The following is a 10,921-nucleotide window of genomic DNA, read 5'->3' on the forward strand; positions in this document are numbered from 1 at the left end:
TCAAAACCAGAATGAAATATTACTTCACACTGACTAAAATGACTATAATTTCTTAAAATATAAACAATAACAAAAGTTGACAAAAATGGGGAGAAATTGGAGCTCTCATTCACTGCTGGTAAGAACATAAAATAGTGAAGCCATTGGGAAAAGTCTGTCAGTTACTCACAAAGTTAAACATAAAGTTACCATATGACTTAGTAATTTCACTCCTAATTATATGCCTAAAATAATTGAAAACCTATATCTGCACAAAAACACATATAAATGTTTATACCGCCATTTTTATAATAACGAAAAAGTGGAAGTAATTTAAATAATGAATGAACAAACAAAATGTGATATATCCAAATGGTGAAATATCATTTAGCCATAAAAAGTAATAAAGGACTAATGTATTTTAAAGCATAAATGAGCCTTGAAAAAATTATTCTAAGTTAAAAGAGGAGACACAAAAAGCAAAATATGATATGATTTCATTTATATTAAATATCCAAATATACTAAATGTTTTTAAAAAGACATTTTTAAAGTTAAAAATAATTAGCAGATAAATTATTTAAGTTTAGACACTTATATATTTAATGCTTCATGGCATTTTTCTTCTCACAATGATCCTACCTCTGGTGTGAATTTTATACTGGGATTGTTTTAAGAAAATTAAATCAACACTCCAAAAAAAATGAGTGGTTTTGAGAGCCTAAGTAAAAGAAGAAATGAGAAATGACTACTGAAGGATATGGGTTTCCTCTGAGGGGTGATGAAAATATTCTGGAATTAGATAGTAGCGGTGATTGTAGAACTTTGTGAATATACTGAAAAACTGTACACTCTAAAGGGATAAATTGTATGGTACATGAATTATATCTCAAGAAAGCTGTTATTAAAATATAATAAGTAATAATTAAATACAAGAAAAAGTAGATGGGTGACTTGGAGGCCAAAGCCCTCAGGTTACTTTTAGCATCCTTTGAACCCATCAATGTAACTTTATGGGACTTATAAAAGGCTGGGGTAGCCCTAGAGGGTGTTACTCAGTGGATTGGGTGCTAGCCTGTGAACCAAAGGGTTGCTGGTTTGATTCCCAGTCAGGGCACATGCCTGGTTGCTGGCCAGGTCCCCAACAAGGGGCACATGAGAGGCAACCTCACATTGATGTTTCTCTTCCTCTCTTTCTCCCAACCTTCTCTCCCTCTGTTTCTCCCAACCTTCTCCTCTCTAAAATAAATAAATAAAATCTTAAAAAAAAACACAGAGAAAAGGCTGCAGTATTCTTTTCCAGAAAGCCTTCAAAATTATCCAGGTTGGGTGCAGTTGGTGGAGGTAAATGAGGATAAAGAGCAATCCTGCTTGAGTCCCTGTCCCTTTACATGCCAACTGACAGTGATGATACAAACATGTATTTATAAACTGCTATGAAAAATGATTCAGAAAGGAAGCAACAGCAAAGCTGACATGCTTGCTAAAGGGGAGAAAGCTGAAGAAAAAATTGCTTCAAGGCAAAGTTTATGGGTGTGTAACCTGTGCCTACAGAGCCCCACATTCAGAAGGATCTTATGCTTGGTTTAATGCTATGCTGTCAGGGCCTTGAAATTCTTTTTTTAAAAATTTATCTTTACCATTTTAATAGAATAAAAGAAAAATCATCACGGTATTTTTTAAAGGAAATCTGGTAGAATAATGGAGCATGAATGTAAGCAAAATATATGGGCAATGCATGTATGTGTCCACTGTTCCTTGTTACCCCATTCACATATAACATTCATGACTGTCATGAGCATATGTTCACAATATATTCCTTCCTATAAGTCAGCAAAGCAACTGCTTGGCTAGCTACCTGCTGAGCAACCCAGCACAGGAATAGACAAGAGTCACATAAGGTAACTGTGCTATTCACTTATCTTTTATTGGATGCATATTGACTCAGAGTAGAACATCAACATACATTAATATCCTACTCACACTCTAACAATTTAACATAACTATAACACACACACACACAGAAATCAGTGGAGGATAATGAACCCAAGTCCCAGAGTCTCACTCTGCAGGTCCAGCAGACAGTAGAGTGAGCAAGGGAGTTGTCAGTGTTTTGGAAGGAAGGATCTCCAGAGCCAAGTGGGCACCAGGCCAGACAAGTTCTCAGTCCAGCAGGGTAGACCCTCTGGCAGCTGATGCCAAGGGAGACCAGCATGACATGGAGGATCACTCTGGTATGTGGAGCTCAGCTGTCTCAGCAGTGGTCTGGAGCCTGCCTCAGTTATACCTTGAAAGTGCTGCACTCCACCCTTCTGGGTCTCTCGGTAAGTGTCTTGGCACTCCTGATGGTAAGTGGGGAATTTTTCCCAGGAGCCTATTATGGGTGGTCCAGCTCTGCAGATATGGCTGTTCTGATCACATGTGCAAATATCTTAGGTGTATCTCCTTGCCAGATGTGTCTAGCATGACTTAGGTAGTTTCCTTCTTGAGCCGAAGTGTCATGGCTGACTGGCAGCCATCTTGGTGGACATGAGTGACTCCAATTTGTTTTATATACTTCATGCTATCTTGACTGGACCAATGCCATTTTATTCATCCTGCTCTCCACAATGACATCTCACAAGCACTGAATTACAGTGGATCCATGATGCATCAAGAGTTTAGTGATGCTCAAAGTGAGTAAAGATGTGTTACATCTATAGCTGAGTAAGGAGGGGCATTAAAAGCCCCCAGAAGTCATTTGAACTAGAACTTACTAAGATGGCAATTGTGTTCTAAGGAATATAAGCAACCAAGAGACCCTGTTATATCCTTCATTATTCTTGTTATTTTCCGTATTAGCCAAGCACTTGTTCTAAAAATGATAACAGAGGGAAAGAAAGGACACCCATATTCCTTTCCGTTTTTTTTCTTACTCATTAGTGAGCCAGAGTATTAATTGAATGTGAACATATCAAGAACTGAAATATAAAAATATTTATCTTCATTTTGTGTAGTGTTTCTATTTTTCTGACAATGATATGCACATGTATGCATGAGCTACAAAATACTAATTGTGTAATTTTGGTGATTCTGCATATAAGTCAGATACTCTTAGGTTTCCATTTAAAGGTAATATTGGACAATATAAAGATGAATGGTAAAACTTGTGCTAATAATTTAAATATCTAATGTTTCTTTATTTAGAGCCACAGTAAGTAGCAAATAAAAAACATCTTGACAAGTCAAAGCAGGGAGAGAGATACCATGGAAAAAATGACACAGTTTTATATGTTAGTACATTTAATGGTACTTTGCTCCTGCCTTTTAAATGAGAGGCTGCACATTTTTCTTTTGCATTAAACCCTGCAATTTATATAACTAGAGATTGCCTTGATATCTGAATTTTTGGTTTTCAAAAAGTCTGTTGTTTTACAAGCCTACACTTTATGTTGGAGTCATTGTGTGGGTGTAAATTGTGTGAGTTGGTGTGTGTTAGCAGGGATCAGATGAGGTGGGGAAAATTCTGGAGAGCAGGCTGACAGTGGCAAGTCCAAATTAAGAACACAAAGAAGGGTTTCAGAAGAGGAGGTGATAGTTGGATCTTTTGGGGCCTCACTTTCTATATTAAAGTCACAGAAACAAAGCTGAGATATTATCATCTTAAATTTCCCAAGTCAAATGATGGAGAGATGTGGATAGGGGAGGAGTTTTTGCTTCACCATGGCAGCAAAAAGATTTTTCAGAAGCCTGGGTGAGGCAGTCCTCTCACAGAACAAAATGTACAGAATGTGAAGTAAAACCAGAATTGGATGCAAATGTCATTTGTTGTGAGATAAAAGCAATCTCAAGCTTTTCTGTTTTACCCATGGCACTTTTGTGAAAAAGAGTTGCTGCCTCCCAGTGCCCAGGCAGTGAATGTTTTCAAACATACTGCTTCTCTCTGCATGAGTTTTAGATTATTTTCTCTCTATCTTGTAACATCTATTTGAGAAGCTCAAGCATTTAGTATATATTATACTGCTATAGGTACAAAATATTTTAAAGATGCAATATTGAAGCTCAGTGAAATTAAGTAGTTTGCTCAATGTCATACAGAAGGCTGAAGAAAAGCCCAAATCTGTTGCTGCTTGACATAATGAATAAGATACTGGATTTTGTTCCCTTATTGTATAAGAACAGCACATGATTTTCTAATTTGTTGTTGGTTGTGTGATTTTTGTGGGTAGGAAGGGATGATGATTCATTTTAGACTAAGAACTTCTTCAAATATTGTAAAAGTCAGCTGATTTGCAATCTTAATTCCATCTGCAACCTTAATTCTCTTTTGCCTTGTAACACAACATATTCACAGATTCTGGAAGTTATAAGTTGGACATCTTTGGGGAACCAGAATTATGCCTACCCACATGATACACACTTAGAAAAATATACAGTTCAACAATAAATTTGAAAATGTAAATACCCAACTCCCATAAATTGAAAGAACAATTGGACAGAAAATCAGCAAGGACATTATACCTATAACATTATCAAATAACTTGACATAAATTACATCTCTAGAATGTTCCACTAAACAACAGTATAATTCACATTCTTTTCAAGTACACATAGAACTTCCTGCAGGATAAACCATGTTCTAAACAATAAAACTAGCACCATCAAATTGAAAATAATTAGAATATTTTAAAGTATATATTCTCTGAAACACAATGGAATTAAATTAGAAATGTAAAACAAAAAAAAATTGTAAGATCCAAAAATTTGCTAATTCAATATCACTTTTCTAAATTACCCATGGGTCAAAGAAGAAATAAGAGAAACTATTTTTGAGCTGAATGAAAATAAATCCACATCATATAAAAATGTATGGGATGCAGCTAAAGCAATGCTAACAGGGGAATTAATATCTATAAACAGTTATATTAGAAAAGAAGAAACATCTCAAATCAATATAGGAAACTTTCACCTATGAATACCCAGAAAAGAAGAGGTAATTGCCCTACCCAGTGTGCCTCAGTTGGTTGGGTGAAAGGCAAAAGTCCACCCGTTTGATTCCTGGTCAGGGTACATGTCTGGGTTGCAAGTTCAGTCCCCAATAAGGGCAGATGCAAGAGGCAAGTGATTGATGTTTCTCTTCCTCCCTTTGTCCCTCCCTTGTCCTCTCTCTAAAAATAAAATCTTTTTGACTTCCACCAAGATGGAGGTTTAGCTGGATGTGCCTGCCTCCTCACACAACCAAGTTTAGGGACAACTAAATATTAGCATCACAAAACACAACCAGAACACGGAAAACTGAACTTTTCGGAAGTCCGCTAACAACAAATTCTTCAGCCTGACCGGTAAGGGCGAAACCGGCGTCGGGTGAGGACTTACAAAGGAGGGCTCGGTGGGACCGGGCGCGGAATCCAGACGCGCGAATCCAGTCGCGCGGGTTCCAAACCCAGGATTGGACCTAGTGAGCCACCGAGCAGCCCACGGGGGAGCGACACAGTGGGGAGGCGGTGGCAACGAGTTGACTGTGGTTGCCTGGTTGCGCGCGAGTGAGGGAGTGAGCGGTTGGACCAGCCCGGCGGCGGCGGCGGCGGCGGCGGCGCGCCATTTCCCGCTCTGACCACGCCCCCACATACAGCGTCACAACCCAGCGACCTGGGACTCCAAGGCGCCGCTTGTCCCACTTAAAGGGCCAGAACAGACCAAAAATGTCGCAGGCAGAACTCAAAGCCCCAGAGATAAATCTAAATGACGAAGAAATAGCAAAACTCTCAGACGCACAGTTTAAAACACTGGTCATCACCTTCCTCACAGATCTGGTGGATTACAGCCACAAATTAGAGAAACATATGGAGGCTAAATTAAGGGAAATGAATGGAATTCCACAGGAATCCCATAGAGATGAAAAGGAAACTGGGACTCAAATCAATGCAGTGGACCAGAAGAAAGCAAATAATGGACAAACAGAAAAGAGTCAAGGAGCAAGAATTCAAAGAAATGAGGAGAGTCTTAGGAACCTCCAGGACATCTTTAAACGTTCCAATATCCGAATTATAGGGGTACCAGAAGGGGGAAAGACACAACCACCAGTGGAAAAACTATTTGAACAAATAATAAAAGAAAATTTCCCCAATCTGGCAAAGGAAATAGACTTCCAAGAAATCCAAGAAGCCCAGAGAGTACCAAAAAAGTTGGACTCAAGAAGAAACACACCAAGGCATATCATAATTACATTAACCAAAATTAAAATGAAGGAAAGAATCCTGGAGCAGCAAGAGCTAAGGGGACAATCACCTACAAAGGAGTCCCCATCAGGCTGTCAGCAGATTTCTCAAAAGAGACCTTACAGGCAAGAAGGGGCTGGAAAGAAATATTCCAAGTCATGAAATCTAAAGACCTACAACCAAGATTGCTCTACCCAGCAAAACTTTCATTTAGAACGGAAGGACAGATAAGGTGCTTCTCAGATAAGACCAAATTCAAGGAGTTCATCATCACCAAGCCCTTATTATATGAAATGTTAAAGGGACTTATCTAAGAAAAAGAAGTTAAAGAAACATGAACAGTGAAAGGACAACAAACTCACAGTTATTAACAACCACACCTAAAACGAAAGCAAACTAAAAGGACAGCTAGAGCAGGAGTGGAAACATAGAAATGAAGATCTCAAGGAGGGTTAGCAACAGGGGAATGGGAGGAGGAGATGGGGGGAGAAGGTACAGAAAACAGGTAGCATAGACAGTAGATAGAAAATAGATGGGGGGGCGAGAATAGTTTGGGAAATATAGAACCTAAAGGACTTGAGACACATGGACATAAACTAAAGGGGGGGTAATGGTGGGGTTGGGGGGCAGGGTGGAGGGGAATGGAGGGGGGAATAGAACAACTGTAACAGCATAATCAATTCAAAAAAATAAATAAATTTAATAAAAAAAAACAAAAAACAAAAAAAACAAAAAAAATCTTTTTAAAAAGTAGAGCTAATTAAACACAAGATAAACAGAATGAAGAAAACAATAGAGTACAATTCAATGAAATATAAAATAGAAAATCACTAAAAAATCAATTAAACCAATGTTAATCCTTTGAAAAGGTCAACAAAAATGATAAACCTTTAGCTGGATTCACTTTTTTAAAAAAAAAGTGGGCAGAGATAAACAAAAACAAGATTTAAAAAGAGGAGATATTACCACTGACATTACAGAACATAGAAGAATTGACAGAGACATATAACAAGCAAAAAAAAAAAAAAAAGAATTACTAATTCTAAATCTTCCCACAAAGCAAAACAAAGGATAAGATGGAATTAAAGGTAAATTCTATAAAACCTTTGAAGGTGAAATAATGCCAATTCTACACAAACTTTTTCAGAAAATAGAGGAGAAAGGAACAATTCCCAACTCATTCTATGAGGTAGTATTACCACGACACCAAAGCCAGACAAAGACATCACAAGCAAAGAAATTACAAACCAACATCCCTCATGAATATAAACACTATAATCCTCAAGAAAATATTAGCAAACCAAATCTAGTTAAATATAAAAAGAATGATACACCACAACCAAGTAGGAGTTATCCCAAGAATGCAAGGTTGTTTTAAAGCCCAAAACCAACTAACATGACAAACCATATCAAGATAATAAATACTAAATACCACATGATAATTTCAACAGACACAGGACAGGTATTTCACAAAATTCAATACCCATTCATGATTTTTAAAAAACCTTTCAACAAACTTGAAATAGAAAAGAACTTCCTCAAGGTGAGAAAGGGCATCTATGAAAATCCTACAGCTATCATATTTCATGATGAAAGATGGAATGTGTTCTCCCTTACATCAGAAACAAGGAAAGGATATCTGTCTCACTACTTCTATTCAACACCGTACTTGGGATCCGGCCAGTGTATTCATGTAAGAGAAAGAAAGAGAAAGCATTGAGGTTGGAAAGGAAGAAGCAAAACTTTGCAAATAATGTAAATCTTTTTCTTATTGTTCAAGTACAGTTGTCTGCCTTTTTCCCACACCAATCCCCCACCCCCCCAATCCACCCCCCTTAGTTTTGTCCATGGGTCCTTTATAGTTGTTCCTGAAAACCCTTCCTAACCCTTTCCCCCCATTATCTCCTCCCACCTCCCCTAAGGTTACTGTCCATTTGCTCCTAATTTCAATGTCTCTGGTTATATTTTGCTTGCTTATTTGTTTTGTTGGTTAAGTTCCACTTAAAGGTGAAATCCTATGCTATTTGACTTTCACTGCCTGTCTTATTTCACTTAGCCCAGTTCCATCCATTCTGTGGCAAAGGGTAGGAGCTCCTTCTTTCTTTCTGCTGAATAGAATTCCACCGTGCAAATGTACCATAATTTTTGGATCCATTTATTTACTGATGGCCACTTAGGTTGCTTCCAGCACTTGTCTATTGTAAATTGTGCTGCTATGAACATTGGGGTCCATAAATTCTATTGGATTGGTGTTTCAGAGTTCTTAGGATATAATCCTAGCAGTGGAATTGCCAGGTCAAAAGGCATTTTCATTTTTAGTTTTCTGAGGAAATTCCATAGTATTTTCCACAGTGGCTGTACAAGTCTGCATTCCCACTAACAGTCCACTGGGATTCCCTTTTCTCCACATCCTCTCCAACACTTGTTTTTTGATTTGTTTATGATGGCCATTCTGACCAGTGTGAAATGGTATCTCATTGTGGTTTTCATTTTCATCTCTGATGGCTAGTGAAGCTGAGCATCTTTTTATGTGTCTCTGGACCCTCTGTATGTCCTCCTTGGAGAAAGGTCTTTTCAAGTCTTTTGCCTGTTTTTTAATTGGGTTGTTTGTCTTCCTGGAGTGGAGTTGTATGAGTTCTTTATATATTTTGGAGATCAAACTCTTGTCTGAAGTATCATTGACAAATGTTTCCCCATACAATTGGTTATCTTTTTGTTTTAATGCTGTTTTCTTCAGCTTGCAGAAGCTTTTATTTTGATGAGACCCAGTTTGTTTATTGTTTCCTTAATGTCCCTTGTTCTAGGGGACATATCAGTGAAAATATTGCTGCATGGAATATCTGAGACTTTCCTGCCTATGGTTTCCTCTAGGACTTTTATGGTATCACAACTTATATCTAAGTCTTTTATCTACCATGAATTAATTTTTGTGTATTGTGTAAGTTGGTGACCAAGTTTCTTCTTTTTTGCATGTAGCCATCCATATCTCCTAACACCGTTTGTTGAAGAGGATATTTTTACTCCATTTTATGCTTCTGCCCACTTTGTCAAATATTATTTGATCATAGAGACATAAATCTATATAAAGAAATTCCCAAGGAATTTAAAAAACATTATTAAAACTTTAAAAAAAATTTTAGCAAGGTTGTGTTATACAATACCAATATATTTAAGTAACTAAATAATATATTTCAATTTTATATAACTACATACAGATTAAATGATCCAAAAGTAAAATTAAGAAAATAATTTCATTCATAATGTCATCAAATAGAATTAAAAATTAGGAGTAAATTTATCAAAACAACTGCAAAACAAGTGTACTGAAAATTATAAAGCATTGTTGAGGGAAATTAAAGAAATCTAAATAAATGAAGAGACAGTCTATGCTCATGGATTGGAAGGGTACATATTGTTAAAAGGTGATTCTTCCAAAATTGATCAGTAGATTCAGTGCAACCCCCATCAAAATTCCAGCATTCTCTCTCTCTTTCTTTCTCTCTCTCTCAGAAATTGATATTATCCTAAAATTTATATCAAAAGCCAAAAGCAAAAAAATTTAAAGAATACTTGGTAGATTTTTAAAAGATTTTATTTATTACTTTTAGAGAGGGGGAAGGGAGGGAGAAAGAGAGGGAGAGAAACATCAATGTGTCATTCCCTCTCATGTGCTCCCTATTGGGGACCTGGCCCACAACCCAGGATTTTGCCCTAGACTGGAGATCAAATCAGCGACTCTTTGATTCAGAGGCCAGCACTCAACCACTGATCCACACTGGCTGGGGCTATTGAGTTCTTACTATAAGCCATGCATTATCCTAAGCACTTGTAATGCATTTACTGCTATAATTCTCATAAGACATGTATGAGTTAGATGAAGTAACTTGATATAAATCACACAGGTCACCCAACCAGTACTCAAATTTATGTCTGACTGACTCTGAGTCCTTGCTCTTTATGTCCATATTCTCATGTCTTTACATGAAGCTAGAAAAAAGAACCACCACCTTTAAAGAGATGTAGAAAACTTAATATCTATCTGACAAACTAGTAAATATAATAACCATTATGATCAAAGATATGACAAAGAAAATGTATTAGTCTCTAATGCTTTGTAAAAAAAAATTACTCCAAACTTAGTGACCGAGGACAATACACATTTACTATCTTACACGATTTTGTTTGTTAAGAATCTGGGGCCTTGGCTGGTGTGGCTCAGTGGATTAAAAACAAGCCTGTGAACCCAAGGGTCATAGGTTCGATTCCCAGTCAGGGAACACACCTGGGTTGTAGGTCAGGTCACCAGTCGGGGGGTGGGGCATGAGAGGCAACCACACATTGATGTCTCTCTCCCTCTTTTTCACCTTCCCTTCCACTCTCATTGAAAATGGATGAATGGTGCTCGCTTCAGCAGCACATATACTAAAATTGGAACAATACAGAGAAGATTAGCATGGCCCCTGTGCAAGGATGGCACGCAAATTCATGAAGCGTTCCATATTTTTGGAACTGGAAAGCATTATGCTGAGTGAAATAGACCAGGTGTTGAAAGACAAATACCACATGATCTCACCTTTAATAGGAAGATAAACAACAAAACAAACAAGCAAGCAGAATAAAAACAAAGACACTGAAATAGAGAACAAGGGGACAGTGACCAGAGGGGAGAGGGAAGGGAATTTAAGGGGGAAAAAGGGGAGGAATTTGGAGGAACAAATAGGAAGGACACAGGGATGAGAACTAAGG

At 37.5% G+C, this 10,921-nt stretch overlaps 1 non-coding gene across 1 annotated transcript; it reads left to right on the top strand.

The window, feature by feature from the left end:
- The first annotated feature begins 10,573 nt into the window (after positions 1 to 10,573).
- On the top strand, positions 10,574 to 10,680 carry LOC119055223 (U6 spliceosomal RNA). Its single transcript, XR_005083656.2, has one exon. It is a non-coding gene; the product is annotated as a U6 spliceosomal RNA (small nuclear RNA).
- The last annotated feature ends 241 nt before the right edge of the window (positions 10,681 to 10,921 follow it).

Source organism: Artibeus jamaicensis, unplaced genomic scaffold (genome assembly GCF_021234435.1).
Source record: "Artibeus jamaicensis isolate MK-2021 breed Jamaican fruit bat unplaced genomic scaffold, CSHL_Jam_final contig_60, whole genome shotgun sequence".
NCBI lineage: Eukaryota > Metazoa > Chordata > Mammalia > Chiroptera > Phyllostomidae > Artibeus > Artibeus jamaicensis.